The sequence below is a fragment of the Plectropomus leopardus genome, chromosome 14 (assembly GCF_008729295.1).
Source record: "Plectropomus leopardus isolate mb chromosome 14, YSFRI_Pleo_2.0, whole genome shotgun sequence".
Classification (NCBI taxonomy): domain Eukaryota; kingdom Metazoa; phylum Chordata; class Actinopteri; order Perciformes; family Serranidae; genus Plectropomus; species Plectropomus leopardus.
The window spans coordinates 21024323-21041505 of NC_056476.1; the positions used below are offsets into that span (position 1 = coordinate 21024323).

At 39.2% G+C, this 17183-nt stretch overlaps 1 protein-coding gene across 1 annotated transcript in view; it reads right to left on the reverse strand.

Annotated features, from left to right (window-relative positions):
• Nucleotides 1–16358, reverse strand: part of LOC121953429 (AT-rich interactive domain-containing protein 1B-like) — a 246244-nt gene extending 229886 nt beyond the window's left edge. The window contains exons 1-2 of the mRNA XM_042500529.1: nucleotides 16337–16358; nucleotides 14135–14225 (exon numbers count right to left, since the gene is read on the reverse strand). The gene's annotated coding sequence lies outside the window, so the exon portion shown is untranslated. The remainder of the gene's footprint in view (nucleotides 1–14134; nucleotides 14226–16336) is intronic.
• Nucleotides 16359–17183: the final 825 nt, after the last annotated feature.

Below are 17183 nucleotides of genomic sequence, written 5' to 3' on the forward strand. Positions count from 1 at the left end.
CCTCCATCTGTATTCTGGGTGACAGCAGCGTTGTGCTGGGGTAGCGTTTCTCTCCCCGAGATGCCGTCTACACAGAAACAGTCATACGTCACGGACATAAAAGAGGGCCCTTTGAAAGCTCATACACACTGTTGGCATCCGAACAAGCCGAAGGAGACTTTTTCCTACCAGCTCCTCTCATGCGTTTGCTGTTACTAAATCTGACAACAGCAGCAGAGTAAGGTCGTTGTGTTAAGAAGAGAATTATGCTGGCAAATACCCCAGGGGCCTCCCACTTTCTAGACAGAAGACGATCGGACATGCATTCTCATTTCCATACTGCGGTAAATACAAATGTTGTCGTTAGAGTTGAATCAACGACACAAATGCAAAATAATATATAGAAGATATACACATAACATCTGCAGCAAACTCAGTAGACACTGTGAACTAGAGTCTCTGAGTTTTCTTTTGCACCAGATTAGTATATATATACAATGTGTGTGTGCGTGTGTGTGTGTGTGTGTGTGTGTGTGTGGTGTGAATGTATGTATAATAAAATTTATATCAACCCATTGATACCTGAGCAAACTGGCTAGATATGTTTCAGAAACCTGGAAAGAAGGCAATGAGAGCAGCACAACAGAACAAGAAATGACACAAAAATTAGCAAGAAATTTAAAAAGTTACAAGAAAATTACCTGAAATTAGACACAAAAAAGGCTAACAGAACAAAAAGAGGAAATAAATTGGAAAAGTGCTAAAATAAAATACTAAATATAAATAATAAAAATACATTTTTCTGTAACCTAACTTTAAATATTTAATCATAATAATTCTAAATATAATTTTTTTAAAAAATGTTTTCCTTAGTTTTCCACTGATTCTCTAATGATTATCTCTCTCTCTTTTTAAAGCTAATTTTCAGTTCATTTTGCTGTCCCCTCATACCAAGTCGCTGATTGTGTTTTTTTCCATGTTTTTGAAAGCAATCAAACCAATTAACCCACTTCTCAAAGGTTAAAATGCTTGCGGAGGTCTTTTGAATGCAGCAAAAGAAAACTGATGTCGATCCAGGTTTCAAAGGGTTAATACAAACTAGTGAATGCTCAAACTGGCGTTATCAACATCTCAGATTATTGTCAGTTCATTGATACTCCTGACTTTTTATCCCTTCCCGCGTGACGCCCTCAGCTGGCTTTTCTCTCCCAAACCAAACTCCACTCAAGTGTTTCTAATCTCTGCAAAGTCTGTTGAGAGACACTGCCGTGAGATGCACTCCTCCTAACTATGACTGGAAACAAGATTATCTGGCTGAGACAGTGTGAGGTGCATTCATTTGCTTAGAGATGGAGTTTGAGCTTCTGGATTTATGGCAGGGTTATTATGTTGTATCATAACATGGACACTATACAATTCCAGTTACAACACAGCTCGATAGGAGAGAGACTTCCCGACCTTCTATAGGACAGAGCTCAGCAGGTATTTATAAGGAGCGCTGGCGGCGAGCTCTACTGACAGAGTGCTTTTCAGTAACAGGTCATAATTACATGTATGACTCTGTCAATGTCATCAAAATCACTTAAGGTTTATGAAATACATTTCTCGTGCACAGGTGCCATTTACTGATTCATGATCCATATGCATACATTCAAGGATATAATCTATGCGTCTTCCATAGAGCACATGTATATAGTAGGTCCATCTGTGCTCCTGAAAACACATCTATTCACTACAAATGAATATCTGCCCTCTGAGAGCAGAGAGAAAGAAAACTAAGTGTACCAGATTATGCTTTTATAGTACTGAAAGGAAGCCTTGGTTTCTTCTAGGGCTGCAACTAGCAATTATTTTCATTAACAATTAAGATGTATTGATGTATGTTTTTAATCTATTAAATGTTAGAGCTATGCTTCACTTTGCTTCACTTTCGCTTTGCTACAACAGTGGAATGGAGGGACAGAGTTATCTGGCCTTTAAACTGACACAGGAGGTAGTAACAGTGCCAAAAGACACATTGCAAGAAATAACTACCCCCTAAGGAGAGCATGAGATCAGCCGCAATATAACAGAGATGGTAAATGATGCCATGTTATGCCTTTGTTATTGTTGAGAAAGCGCTGCATATGTTGTATGTCACACTGTAGGCAGATGTTGTTGTGTTAAATGTCACACCTGTCACGCCTCTTTTGATTCTGTGATGCCAGCACGCTGTCTATAATCGCACAGCAGAGTGGAATAATGGCGCCATTGTTTGGTCCTGTGTAACAATGCAGAGGAGGCACTAAAGCGTGATTTCTGTGAGAGAGAAACACAAAAGTTCTCCCAATTCGAAGGCAGAACCAGTGAACAGCCTACATTTTTGCTTTAATTCAGTACAGTGTATTTCATTTCATGAGTATAATCCACTCAGTATCAACACTGATTTCCAAAGTCCTGGGTACATTAAAACCAAACAATAAAACAATTTAAACAGTGAAAATATATCAAAAATTTTACGGTTTATTTCAGAAGCCTTATGTGGTTTTCTGCATACTGAGAGAGTCATATCGTCAAAAGATAAATTACTTGTAGAAGCCAAATAAGTTTGTGAGTTATGCCTTAATTTATGTACATGGCTTGAGAAATAGATTTTTCCTTTTATTTTTTTATTTTTTTATTCTCTTATTTTGATGCCTCGGCTCACCTACTGACTTTGGATAATTATGATGGTGTCACAGGTGTCTCATTAGTTAGTTGGCTCACAAAGACGCCAGCACATAGTTTTTAAACCGCTTCCAAGTTTTCTTTTTTGTTACCTGTTAATATTATTGGACCATCATCACGGATATCTTTGGACTGGACTGTTGGCGCCAACCTGCCACAATCAACATTTTTAAGACAGTAGATAACATAAATCTGCTCTGTTTACTGGTGTGGAGAGCATGTTGGAACATGAGGAAAATCTTGGCATTAAGAAGCCAATACATAGCTTAATAAATTAACTTTCAAAATTGTAGTTGGTTCAATTTTTGTTGATCAATTACTCAAATTATCATTTTTGTAAAAGCCCCCTCTTTTTCCACTTTCCAGCAATAGAGAATAGCTTATCACCAAGCGCCAACATCAAGGGCTAAAAAAAATAATTAAAAAAGACACAAACTGCAGTCCCTCAAACAGCCACATGAAACTGTCTCCAGAAGCCAGTCAATCCTCACAGCGTCGCCATGTTAAAATACCCAACTTTACAGCACAAATAAACATGTTTACAGTCTAGTACAAAAAACAATTTTGGTCTCTATGGCCAATTTTCTCCCTTCATGACAACTTATCAAAGGGTGAATTTTTATATAACTTTACTGTATACATTTCATTAAGGCTTGAAGTGACAAATAATTAAGGGCGGGTGGCTTTGAGTGACAGGCTGTCTGCCAGTAGTGTCCTCGGCTTCTCAATCAGATCCACCCCTCGCTTCCCCACTACTGTTGGACAGTAGCGTCACTACAAGTAGCAATATTACTAACTTAATTTCTCAGTGGCGGTGGTGGCAACGTCACTACTTTCTGAGTTAAATACCTTTTAAGTAGCCAATCATTGACCAATTGGTGCAGTAGCATCCACAAAAGCTACATGCTATTTTTCCAGGAAAAAAAAAAAAGTGCAGCGGTATTTTTTTTCTGTGAAGGTCTGGATAAAACTAAAAATAATAAAACTGAGGATAAGTAATGTGACTGATGCCAGCGCAACACCAAGGCATGTAGACGAGGGAAGCACTTCCTTATGACACTTTCTTAATCTAATGTTGCAGTCCTTGCTTCTTCACTATTGGCTTTTTTTGGCGAGAACTGCCCTACTCTGCCTCCGATTGGCTACACTGCGCTTCTTGACGCTTCTCTCACATGTCTTGCCGTGCTTGCTGGAGGTAAACACAACTAACAGATGAGCAAGAGATATGCAAGAACAACACACAAGAGAGACAGGAGGGAGCAGACTTTCGTGAAAGCAGATGGCAGATGTGTTTCCTTTTAAAGCAAACTAAGTTACTAAGTTACAGTGCTAAACTGTAAAAGGCCAAACAAGAGGCCAAGGGTCATGTGACCTGCATACTTACTAGTGATCCATTCAGTGGGTTTGCAGTGGACACTAGAGAGATAGACCACAACAAGAGAACAGTATTAAGTAGGAAGACAGGGGAGAAAGAGTGACATGTCTCAGAGAAAGACAAGTTTACTTTAGGTCTGTTTTCTAGCCTGCCTATTTGTTTGACTAACACAGATTTGACATAAAGTAAAAAAAAAAACATCTAAAAAGTAGCAAGCTACTACATTTTCTCATAGCATTGCTTGCTACATTTCTCTTGGAATAGTTTCACTGTAGTGAAACTTTAATTTGATGTAAAGTAACTGGTAGATTAGCTCACTACATTTTTCAAGTAGCTTGCCCAATAACTGTTCCCCACAGCGTCAGCCACTCGCCCAAATTCGAAATGCCAAACTTGAGGCTTCACACAGGAGTCCACAAACCAATGAGTGACGTCATAGAAGCTCCATCAGTACATTTCACAGTCCGTGCCAATAAGTTATAGTCATGGTGATAATAAAATCCACATCAGAAGAGGGAAAGGTGGATCACCACCAAATGGGCCTGGTGCCGCATCACATATGTAAACCTTAGGCTTTGATTCTGCCAAGCCACCATCACAACTACACCATCACCTTTAATATCAGGATAATCCCAAAGTCAAGTTAATCCACTTTGCACACAGAGAGAATTATATTAAATACAAACTGAATATGTTAATCAATCAACAACAGGGGAACACAGTAGGACAGCTCGACAATGAATTACAGAACTAAACCTTCATCAAAAAGGTCAATAGTAAAAAAACAGACTTATGTTCAAATTCTGTTTGATGAGCATTAAAATGAATTCAGTCTTTATATTTTCTCTTCACCGGCCCACAATAAGCTATACAATGAAATGAGGCTCTCTTTGAAATTGCAATTACTTTCTGAGGAAATTAATCATATAAAGGAACGACGTGATAAGAACTGCTAACAGGTTATTACAGCATGCCGTGTTCATCGTGGCTAAAAACTTACCTCATACCATCAGGAGAGAACAAAGTGCATTCTGGAGCCAGATTTCACATTAAGGCAATTTAAAATATTCCAGACTGCCTAATTTAGGGGTCGGACTTCTGTGTAACTTAATTCGACAAGATTAATTATACAATTAAATCCAAACTTCTCTCAATTATGTGGAGAAATGCTGCCTGCCTGCTCGGGCCGACCCTTCACCTTTGCTGAGGCGAGGTACCTGATAAGCATAATTTCGACAGGAGCAGAAGAAATTGCTGCCTATTTTGTTGCCGTGCTCAACTCAGCACATTATAGTCCTTAATTGCTGGCAGACTTCGTAACTGTGCCCTTGACATGGAAAAGGCAAAATGTTATGCCATTCACTCGCACATTACCGAACGTGCAGGAGCTCTTTCCTGATTGACAGGACAATCCACTGAAACAAAAGACTTAATTGTGTGTCAATTGATTCGGTAATTACAATTGGCAGGCTTGCCACTTCAGTTTCATTGATTTATCATCTGTGACGAGTGGGTACCTAATGGCATAATATGGTGTTAGTGTCTAATAGTCTATGTTATGTCCAAAATGTGAGGTTTAGTGCGGTTTAAGCAGCTGACTTTTTGTATTTCAATACAGTTTTGGTTAACAGGCAGTTAAGAGCAGGAACAAGACACACTGTAAAAATTGACAAGTTGCTCTTACATTCAAAAAAGTCTTGGAAACTAATTGCCTTGAAAAAGGTAAGTAAATAAAACTACTAATCTTAAGCTATGTTTATTTTATATCTTAATACGCACATATCTTAATATAAAAGTTTATCTACATTTATGCTATTTGGTGAAGTTGTTGCAACTTAAGAAAGACAAGTGATTATTATTGCTAGCATGACTTTTAGAATTGTATTGCTATTGTTATTATCAGTATTACTTTTTTTTTTTTTTTAAATAATAGTAAACTTGGTTTACTGAAGTTGCTAAAACCTAGCAAGATTGATTCAATTAAATTTTTTCAATTTCAAATAGCAGCAACTTCACAAAATTCAGTAAATATCACTAAAAAAACTTACAATTAGATATAAAGTATACATAAATTAAGACTTAATTATATTTACTTATATTTTTCAAGGCATGATAGATTTTCTTAAAGTAAATCAACTTGTCACATTTTACAGTGCAGCGAACATTCACGTCTCTATTTCTTAAGTGCTCTTTCATAGACTATTGTACCCTTTACAGCTACATTAAGGGGCCACTGACATCCAAAACGCAGGACCACTACTAACCCCCAATTGTGCTCCTTTCATATTTATGTCGAGGCTATGAGCTGAACCAGCAGCACTGAGTTACAAAGAGCAGGTGGTCTCATCCGCTTTGACAAGCAGCCATTATCAACACAGTTCTTGGGAGTGAGAGGAAAACCACCAGGGATGGGTGTAAAACCTCTTTCAAAGACCTTCAGAATCCCAGTTTCTACCCTCGCTCTCTCTCTCAATCCCTCCCTGTCATCATTTTATTCGCCCTCTCTCTGCTCCCTTCAGAGGCGAGGGGGGGGGAATGGTCTACTTGACCTTAATCTGCCCAGTAGTGAGTTTCAGAGAGATGACATGCAACCTCGGAGGTAAAGGGCAATTGTTTCTTTTTCTCTCTTCTGAGAGCCAATTTACAGCCCCCGGGGACTTTTTCTAAAGCTGCGAACTATTTCAGGTTCTGCCACATTGTTTTTGATTCACTCAGCTGGAAGGGGCTAAAAGAGCAAGCACCTGTACTTTCCTTATTCTCAACGTTCCCCCGGCCCATTAAATTCCATTCATAACAGAGGAGGGTGTATAGAGTGGTATTTGCATTTCATGGACTGCTGTTTGTGTAACCTATAATGGATAACATATAATGTTTGCTTCTTGCTGCGATGGCTATTAGAACAAGTCAGCAATAACATTAATCTCATGGAAGGCCAACAACTTGAATTGAGCATAAAACGCCAATAATGAAATAAATCCCATTGGTGATATTGTGTGAACATACCCTTAGGTAATGAATGAGAAGTGCCATCAGCAGCAATTGGCTTAAGGACTGGATATAGCCTATAGTCTGCAAATCTGCATTAAAACCAAGAAATCCGGAACAGTCTGCAGCAGCCTTATTGATTTTGTGAAAGGAACTAAATAGACTAAAAGAAAAGCTATTTCTTTAAATAATTCTTTTATATTACCTGCACCCTCATGAGCCAAGTGTAATGTCCAAAGGTACTCTTGCAAGGTTTTCTCCCTTTTGTTTTACGGCAATCATTTTCTCCTCCAGGTTCAAGTGGCGTGACTGATTAATCAAATTTCACCTTCAAACTGTTTGATCCAGAAAAAAACATCAAAAACATGACCCATGATTGCTGGATTGTTAGGTGCTCCAATCAGAGCCACCTCATTAGCTCAAACATGGATCAAACAAGGCTGACTTGAGGACATTTTGCTTAAATGACAGCCATTCCTCAAAGTATCGAGCAGCACCGAGCTATGCCAGCTAGCCCACGTCAGCATTATGCACAAAAGAAACTGCATCAGTTCCTCTATCTATAAACAAAAGGATTCGTTTAGACTAGAATATTTAAATCAGTATTGTCAACAGACAAAACTGCAGCTCAGATTTTCTAATAAGGTCACAAAGCTCTGACAGATTTGCCAAGTGCTCATATGGAGCAGTCGAGAAGTGATGCATATTTAACAATGTATAAAGGCAGAGAAATTAACCACGAGACAAGTCTTGCCGAGCCAATGTGAGCCATGAATTAATAATTTGGAGTGAAGTTATTAAGTTATTTGTTAACAGTAAATATTCTGTATGTGTCCCTGAGAGCATGACTTTTTAATAATTTGGAATTTTTAAACTTTAATGTTTAGCTCCCGTCTGGAAATAATGGTGCTCAGCTGTAATTGATTCCTCCGCTGTGGAGTAATTATGATGGCTGTGTCAAAGTGAGGCCTGATCCACTCGGCCCTGGGTGATAGGAGAGAGAGCGAGTGGAGAACGGAGATATTTAAAGACAAAGAGGGGAGACATTGGACAGATGCAGGTTTGGATATATGTGGTGATGGATAGCCTCACTGACCTGGAGGCAGAACACTACACACTGGTGGGAATAGCCTCTAACCCTGAGCCATCCATCTTCTAATATTCATTTTTTTCAGGTCTATTCGCTCAAATACTAAACATCCATCTGTCTTGTTTATTTAGATGGTTTGGGACTGATAAACAACCTCCACTTTTCTTTTTATCCCTGTCACTCATATCACTCTTTGCCACGGGGCTGCAGAACTCAAGTCTGGTCTTAGTCTTGTGACCATTTTTTTGCACTTATCTTGGTCTCGTGCGATGTTTGCCTCTGAACTGTCTTCATTTCAGGCTCCGCTATTGAGAACAAGGGATGCAACAAATAATGGACATAGTCGACAAAAACAGTAACTAAAGTAGTTGCCAAGATTTTAATTGTCGATTAGTTGGTGATGTTGCTGCCCGATGACTGTAGTGACACCACTTAAACCTCATTCCCACTGCACAAAAAACCCACTAACACCCGCTAACATCTGGCTTTTTAATGCAATGAGCATGCCTACGATCTGCATTCACACCCGGGTCAAATGACTCTCCTGAAGTCACAGGTTTTTGTTGCCTCTGGTTCTGGCTGGAAAACAACACACAGGTGAACGTGGTAATTTCAGCTCCTCAAACAGCAAGATGCAATGACGTGCCTTCATTAATTACCGCCCAACTCCTCCTAAGCAGCGCTAAAACACCAATCCATATTCATCTGCACCAAATTTAAAAGAGAAACTGAAGCAGTAAGAGATATGTAAAGAGAAGAAACCACTGAAAAGTTTTCAAATACCTCTGTTCCTGCTGCTGTCTGTTTACCTGTTCTCCTGCCTGTAAGTAATGTCACACGGACACAAAAACCTGCGTGCACATGCTAATTTTGGTGGGAAAGCAGTGCTACTACTATGGCAGCACCATCACAATCAAACTTGGCCAAAAAGGCTGTGAACTGTAATATTTGCAAAGCGGACCTTGTCTGGCATTAGAACATAACAGTTCTGCAGGAGAATCTGAAGATGAGACACCGGCTGTGACCCGCATCAGTGTCCAAACGGCATACCAGGAACTTTAATGTCTTTTGTTTCACCGAAACATGGCTAAATCCTGAAATAATGGACAGCGAAATTTAACCAGATGACTATTTTTCTATATGACGATCTGACAGAACTGAAGACTCTGGCAAGAAAAAGGGAGGAGGTGTTTGCTTTACGGTGACTAAGGACTGGTGTGACAATAGGAGTAATGAAATGCTGTCCTGTTCCTGCTCACCCTGCACCAAAGGTGGAACAGGCGCGCTTCATCGCTGTGATACGCTGTTCAGAGGGGACTTCGGAGTGAAGTTGCCATCTTGCTGAGGTTAAAATATGCAAACAAACAACATGTGCCCCAAGTGACACGAGGAGTCAGAAAATTATCTATCATGATTTAATGTGACAAATAAACTGATCAATGGATTTTAGAGGAACAATGTGTTGTGTCAGCAGTAAGTTCATTAAAAGTCGTATTGTGTATTTTGTTAATTAGCAAGCAAAAAAAACAACCTCATGCTAAATCTAAAAGCAGATAGATAAATAGGAGCCACTGAGAACAAATGAGTCTAGCACCAGAATATGCCTCACTCTGAAAGACAGTGAGTGTCTCACACACACACGCACGCACGCACAACGCACGCACACACACTACACGCACGCACGCACGCACACACACACAGTTTACTATTACTCTTACCGTTATTACTATGATTATTATTTCATTATATGTATTATTAACATTATTATTGTTAGATTTTTTTTACATTGTTGCTGATGTTCATATGTTCAATTTTCTTTCGATAATGCTGTTGACAGAGTTGTTGTTCTTGTGCCACACTGTTCCCTGTTAAAACCAAATGTTAAAATGTGCTTCTGCAATACTGTTTCACGGTTTGTTTACGGTCATGCCAACAAAGCCTCCTTGAATATAATTGAATTGAAATGGGTAATTATGTGATTCAGTATCTGAATAGCCGATTATACATTTAAACAACACATTGATTATTTGACTAGTCTTTGTTGCAGCCCTATTGATAACTGGTCAAGTTGTTTCTTGCTGCTGATTCAGGATCAGCTGTGAACAGAATGTCGCCTGATTCTACCAACATGATGCCTGAAAAAAAATCAACGACTCCGCCTCTTCTTTTCCGGCATTGCACCAATTTTTCAAGCAACACTCGTTCTGAGATTAGCACTTGCTGCTAACAGAACCATCACCTACCTCAGCTAACGTTAGATGGCAAATGTCCGCAAATTAAAACAATAATCAAATTTAGTGTCACCAACCACAAAGATGGTCTTCAACAGGACTCGATTTGCTCTGATCTCGATCTTGTCTCGGACTGGACTCGATTGCACTGGTCTGGACTGCAGCCCTGCTTTGCCACTCTTGCCCCTGCAAGAGTCTTATTGCTCACAGGTCACTATGCCAACAGCAGCAGACAGAGTAGATCTCAGCAGGGTAGTATTTAATCCATCAGGGCTCAGTGTTAATTGCTCACACATCCACAGGGCTCTGAAGTGAAGCTGGGCTGACGTTGAAAGGGAATGAGCCCACAACCATGTGCAGAGTGTTTGTCTGTGGCCCATTACCTTTGCACAAATGGATATATAAAAAGTCAAACATCCTAAACCCCAGCCATGGATGGGAATGCATCCCGTAGAGCACGGAGCAGAACAGAGCAGGATAAAACAAACACACATGGCAAAATCCCCCCCAGGTAAAGGTGCATGGTCATGTGCGACTGATGGGGTTTCCCATAGGTCAGCAACACACACCGCTTCACGGGGACCGCCAGGAGAGAAATTGTCTTGTGGGTTAAGTCTCTATAGCCAATACACACACACACACACACACACACACACACACACACACACACACACAAGCATAGGGTCCTGTCTAGAGTGGCATAGCCGGCCCCGGTCACAGCTGCTCTCCCCCGCCTCGGGAGGAATTGCTTCCATTTGGCCTGTCACTTTGGCCAGGGCCACTGTGGCTTTTCTCATTTGTCAGAGAGCGGGGGCGATCCTCTGGCTCTCATGGCTAATCTGCAGCCGCAGGCAAGAGGGGACACACACACACACACACACACACACACTCTTTTCTCTCATCTGACTGATATAGGCTTTGGTTCACAAGGGTCTTTTTACTCTTCCCGTTCAGCGGGGGGAAAACAAGAGCAACAAGGAAGAGACGGACAGAGAGAGATGTCGACAGTATCAAGGTCAAGAATACAACCTCGGTTGTATTTGTGATGTACACATTTTATTTACACAGGCTGGATGGCTGATGAGTTTATATTCTCACAACTGCTGCAAAATCCTTTCTGCCACTGACTTGAAGAACTACAAACAACACAGAGGGGTAATTGGACATGGTTTTAGTAATTATCCTCTGACGGAAGCGCAAAACATTGCTTTAACTGTAACACCGAGGAGTGTGAGTTCCTCATTCTCCTACATGCATGAGCGCTCACTTAGCACTTGATTAGGGCGAGAAATGATTCAGTAAGTCTAAGAGAAGGATATCGAGGTCCAAATGAACATGAAATTGCCTGTACTTATAAATAGACGTACAGAATTCCTTGAGATCAACTTTGTCTTGCTTGATTTTATTATAGTATACTGTAGAATAATCACAGCAACAGTCGAGCAGCACTGGCTAGTAACATTTAACAGCACTGAGGGAACGTTGCAGTCCAATTAAAGAGCTGTCACACAAGGCTTTGAGGGAAACGTGGCCAACGTGCTGTGCCAAACCCGATCCTATCATTAGAGGCTGCCAGCGCTTTGAGGTACAAATGCTTTCAAGTCTTTCTTCCACCGCAGTCAACAGGTGATGGCTCTACTTGATTATTACTCTGCCTTAAATCTAATGGTATCAATATGCAGCTACCTGTGAGATCTATATTGGAATGAAAATGTATTCCTATGATCAAAGGCAGCTCAAAATTGGTTTGTGTCTCAAGATAAAAACAAGTAAAGTCAAGGCTCTCCTGATGCTTTTAATATCGAGAGACAAACTGAACAACTCCGCGGGTACTGAACAGGTCGCGGTGTCAGTACAACATAAGAGCTAAAAAAAAAAAAAGTTCCTTTAAAAATAAGTTATTAGAAGATGTTTATGACCAAGGAACACGATTTGGTTGAAGCACGTCTGGCTTTTATCATCTGATAACATTTGAAAATAGAGCTATGTTTTTAACATGTGTAAGAGAATATTGATCTTGTTGACAAATATCACTTGAAGCATCTGAGATCACAGGAACGAACTAAATATTAATAATTGAAATATTTGCTGCAAGTCCATGATACTCATACAAAATCCATTTTTTAAGAGAAAGAAAGATGGTTTTGATTCAGTGAGTTATTTAAATTCAAGTAGTTTTAAAAGGAAAGCACAAGCATGAGCCAAAGCAAACATATCTACAATACATATGAAGCAACTTCACTGAATAAAAGATAATTATTTGTGGTCAGTGTAAGGCAATATGGAGAAACTCAAATATCACTTCTTTTTTTTTTTTTCCAAATACCTCAAAATCAGTGTTGCAATGATTTTGACTACTGATAGGTTCGCAAAGTATTTTGATAAATAATTATCAGTTAACAGCTAGAATAGTGTGATAAATAAATAAACTTTACTGTGATGCAGCCTCCAAAACCAGGAAAAAACACTTACGATATTTCAATACCCAAAGTCTAAGATAGCATCTACTCTTTAATCACAATATTGATATAGATGATATATGATGATATATTGCCAATACCTAACTCAGCATAAGGCTGCACAATTAATCAAATACTGATCACAATCACAATTTGGGCTTCCCACAATTAAATGATACAGGCAATATTTGCGTTTAAAATGCATGCTCTGTTCATATCAAGTCAAGAGCTGCCTAAACTAACAGCAGCCTCCAATAATGAAGAACTGCTGCTACAAACGCAGCCTGCCACAGCAGCCTGCGTTCCTGACTTCAGACGGGGAAAACAAAAATCATCTGTTCAACAACCATCATCATCCCTTGTTGGGAAGCGTCTCAGATTGAGAGTGCGTGACACTTGTGTCTGTGCTGCAAAGCAACACAGCTTGTTTAACTACCTGGAAAAAAAAACACCACAATCTGCAGTACATTGAATGCATGAAGAATAACGTCACTAATGTTGATGTCCTTGTCCAGCGTCAGCTCTGACATCCATAATGGCCGCGGCACTGCAGCGCATCATGGTCCCATGACCGCTTAAAAAGCTATTTTCACATACAGAGACGGATACGTATTCATAGGAGATGCAAAGAATTCAGGTGAAGAAGAACTTTTAAGTCCTGTTTTGATGCAAATATGTAATTACCAGGAATGTAACACAAGGCGAAAGTGAAAAAAGTGCTCTGTTGATTTAATTATGGGTAAAAAAAAGTTTTGGTTCAATTTCATTTATATTTGAAGAAGAGGTGAAGAAGAAATTTATTTTAAGTCTTATTTTGATGCCAGGATTAGTACATTAGCAGGAATGCAGAACAAACAAGGACGTGAAGAAGGTGCTCTGTTTATATAAATGTAAAAAAGGGAAAAAAAGAGATGATCATTTTAGCCATAATCGTGCAGCCCTAATTCAACATACTCAATTCAAATACGCACATAATTGACCAGAATACACATTAAAATATAGAACTGAAACTATGCTCAGGAGGGAAAAGATAATTAGTCGGTTCTAGTTAAAGTGACCAGGCAGGTGTGTATCAGATGTATATATGTAACAGATATTTTACTGTTCTGATCTGCCGTTTTAACAAGCAAAGCATATCTAAATCTAAACACACATCTTTTAAATTGAGATGTGTATCTGGCAAACAATTAAACACTGTGTTCATTTCCAGACTTAATCTTCATTCTCATGCTAACAATTACAGGTAGGATGAAAAATCCAAAGTCTCATTTTAAATGTATTTTTAAAAAAGCAGAACAGACTTGAGTACCTGTGATTTAGTGGATCTGTTGCTCCTTCTGCCATCTCTTTAGTGACCTTTAAGACGAACAGTCTGCAGAGGCTGTCGGCCAAGAGCTGCTCTAAAAGGAACAGGTGTTAAAAGCTCAGTTAAAAGGTAACAAAGCAGTTTCTCACTCTTTTCCTTCACCAGACTGCATTCTCTACATGGAGGCTGCTTTTGCATATAAAAAAAATATCATGTTAATTACACACTATCCTGTTCAGTTCGCCACACACACACACATTGATCAAAGTCTCATCTTTAACTTATAAATCATTGCGAAACATATTAGAGAAAACATCATTTGAGTGATGGTCATAAGTTTTTAAGTGTTCCTGACAACCTTAATGTATTCCCAAGTTTAATTATTTCTTAATATTGACATTTCTAATTAAGCAGCATAATTGGAAAGCCTGTGTGCAGTGGCAATCATTTCAGCGGCCACTGAAAAATTAATATAAAAATTATTAATGAATACTAGCGCTTTTAATTGCTGTGTACCCATATTTATAATTGCTGCAGCATCCTCCTTGAAATGACACGATGACAAATACAAGTGTCATGTCAGCGCTTTCCTTCTTCATCTCACACCTCAATCAAAGCTAATCCATTTCACCTCAGTTATGAACACTGAAACAAATTAAAGTCCCATTTCATTTTCCACCTTCATTAATGCATCTTGTTTCCAAGGTTACAATCATTTAGTGACTGTGGAGCAAACAAATTCAAGGAAGCGTGCGCTTTGATATTTTGAGAAGACGACGTGGATGGAGCTTACTGGGAAAACAAATCAGCCCGGAGTTTTAATCCTCCGGCTCCAAAGTGTTCTGCACATGTTTATCACAAAACAAAGCCTTTTTCATCTGAACAAACATTTTAATATTAGACTTTAGAAGCTTATGCCCACAGAATAATGTCCATAATTTCAACTTTGCCTCGCCAATGTTATACAAGTAAGTACATCCTGTATTTAACAGTCCCTATCCGAATGTCGACAGGAGACAGCATGAGCAGTAACTGCACACTGTCATTATGTTCTTAGTGTTTCCTCCTGTGGTGTGATGTGACAACGCCAGACACAATGACCCAATTTGCCTGAGTGGCTATAGGGGGGTGCCAATGGTAGGTTGCACCATAAATACTGTACAAAGACCCTCTTAGAGGCAAGAATACAGTTTCTTGTATGTAATGAAACGCAGCCATACAAGATGTCATATTCTGAGAGTGTTTGCACACTACGTTTTCTTCTTCGCTCACATATGAAAGGAAAAAAAAAAAACAAAAAAAAACAGAGCCTAAAGAAATGCAAGGCTGGAGGTGGTGGGGGCAATGATGAGTTCTCAGACTAGCCTCTTTCGCATGCAAATCATATCTGAATTTCTCATTAGCATAAATGCATGAGCAACTTTAAATGCTTTTAATTTTCAATCTCGCCAAGCAGAGGAGTAATTTGTCACTGTCAGGATGGGAGACTAAAAGGGGGGGACCAGAGGGAGCCAAGGACTCCACGCTAAACTGGAATCACAGAAAATTTCTGATTTACTAATTGACTGATGTGCAGTTCAGTCGAGTTGCCTTGAAGGTGTAAATAATTCTGTGTATATTCAAATGGCAAAAATGAGAGAGTGCGGGGTGGATACGGAAAAGCACATTACATGATGCTTTTCCCCAGGCCATTCTTTTTTTTTTCCTTTGCGATTCTAATTTCCAGCCTTTAACGTTTTCAGTCTGTCTCTTTAAAGGGGTGCGAGTTTGCTGTTTTAGAGCATAATCACAGATAATCAACTGGAAATTAAAACAAAATGTCACATTTTTTTTTTTGCGTCTCTTTGCCGTTACACGAATAAAAAAAAGGGCTGCTCAAAGCTATTCGGCAGCAGAGCACAAAAACATTCCCAACAGCTTATCGCATAAGCGGTTTTAAGTCATTTCAAATTTTATCTTCATTCTTTCAAGATGTAAGATCAATTGACACTGCACTCTGAAGTCTAAACCACTAATGCCTCACTTTTTGAACAAAGCAGTTCAGATTCACACAGACCTTGTTAGCTAAATTTAGCTGTAGGTGAAAACAGGGGGAAAAGATTTAACAAGCTCCCCATTTAAATGACTAAAACCAATTATGCAAACATAATTAGTATTCTGTAAGAGAACTGACGATGACTGCTGCATGGGGCTGTAGCTGCTTACCTTCAATTTGGCCCCATCTGACAGGATCTTGGTGGATGTATCTCTCTGTACAACAACTGCGCAACCGATGATGAAATGCACGCCATTGCTTTTCTGGCCATACCGAATAATCACATCGCCCCATTCCTCACCTCCAGAGGGTTCTCAAAGGATGAGTCACGTTTCATGTTTGAGACCAGTTCATCATACTTCCAACTTTACACCTCCTGTGGGCATCTGAAAGCAAGACAAACGGCAGACAGCGTAAAAAGAGACGTGAAACACTTAAATGGTCAGTCATAATGAGCAATTAAAGAGTCAGCGGCCTAAAGTAGGAGTTCCAAGGTGAAACTTTGATGCAGCAGGTTACATTATTGGCCAAAATTATTTAAAGGGATGACAAGGAATTCAACCAAAAGTCACGGTGAGTGGATTGCAAGTATGGTCCCACCACATCCAGCATGTACGAGAACACCCTCATTAACTTTTACTCTCTGTGTTGCAGGTTCAGGCTTTTGGTTAAGTCAAAATGCAGTTAGTGCATTCAGCTCTTCAGCAAACCAGATCACAGTGAAAAACTGATAACTCTGCAAAAAAATGCAATTTTTCACAAACTTTTTTTAAAACTGCAATCTTCCGTGTGCAATTGATATAAATATCTTTTAACTGTTTTTTTTTTTTTTTTTTACTGTTGCACCTTTTGTTTCACCTTGTTTATTTTTTTACTATTGCACATTGGTTTTTTTTTTTTGTTTTTTGTTTTTTTTTTTACCATTGCACCTTGTTTTTGTTTTTTACTATTGCTTCTTGTTTTTTTTTTTAATGATTGCACCTCGTTGTTTTTTTTTGTTTTTTTACTATTTTACCT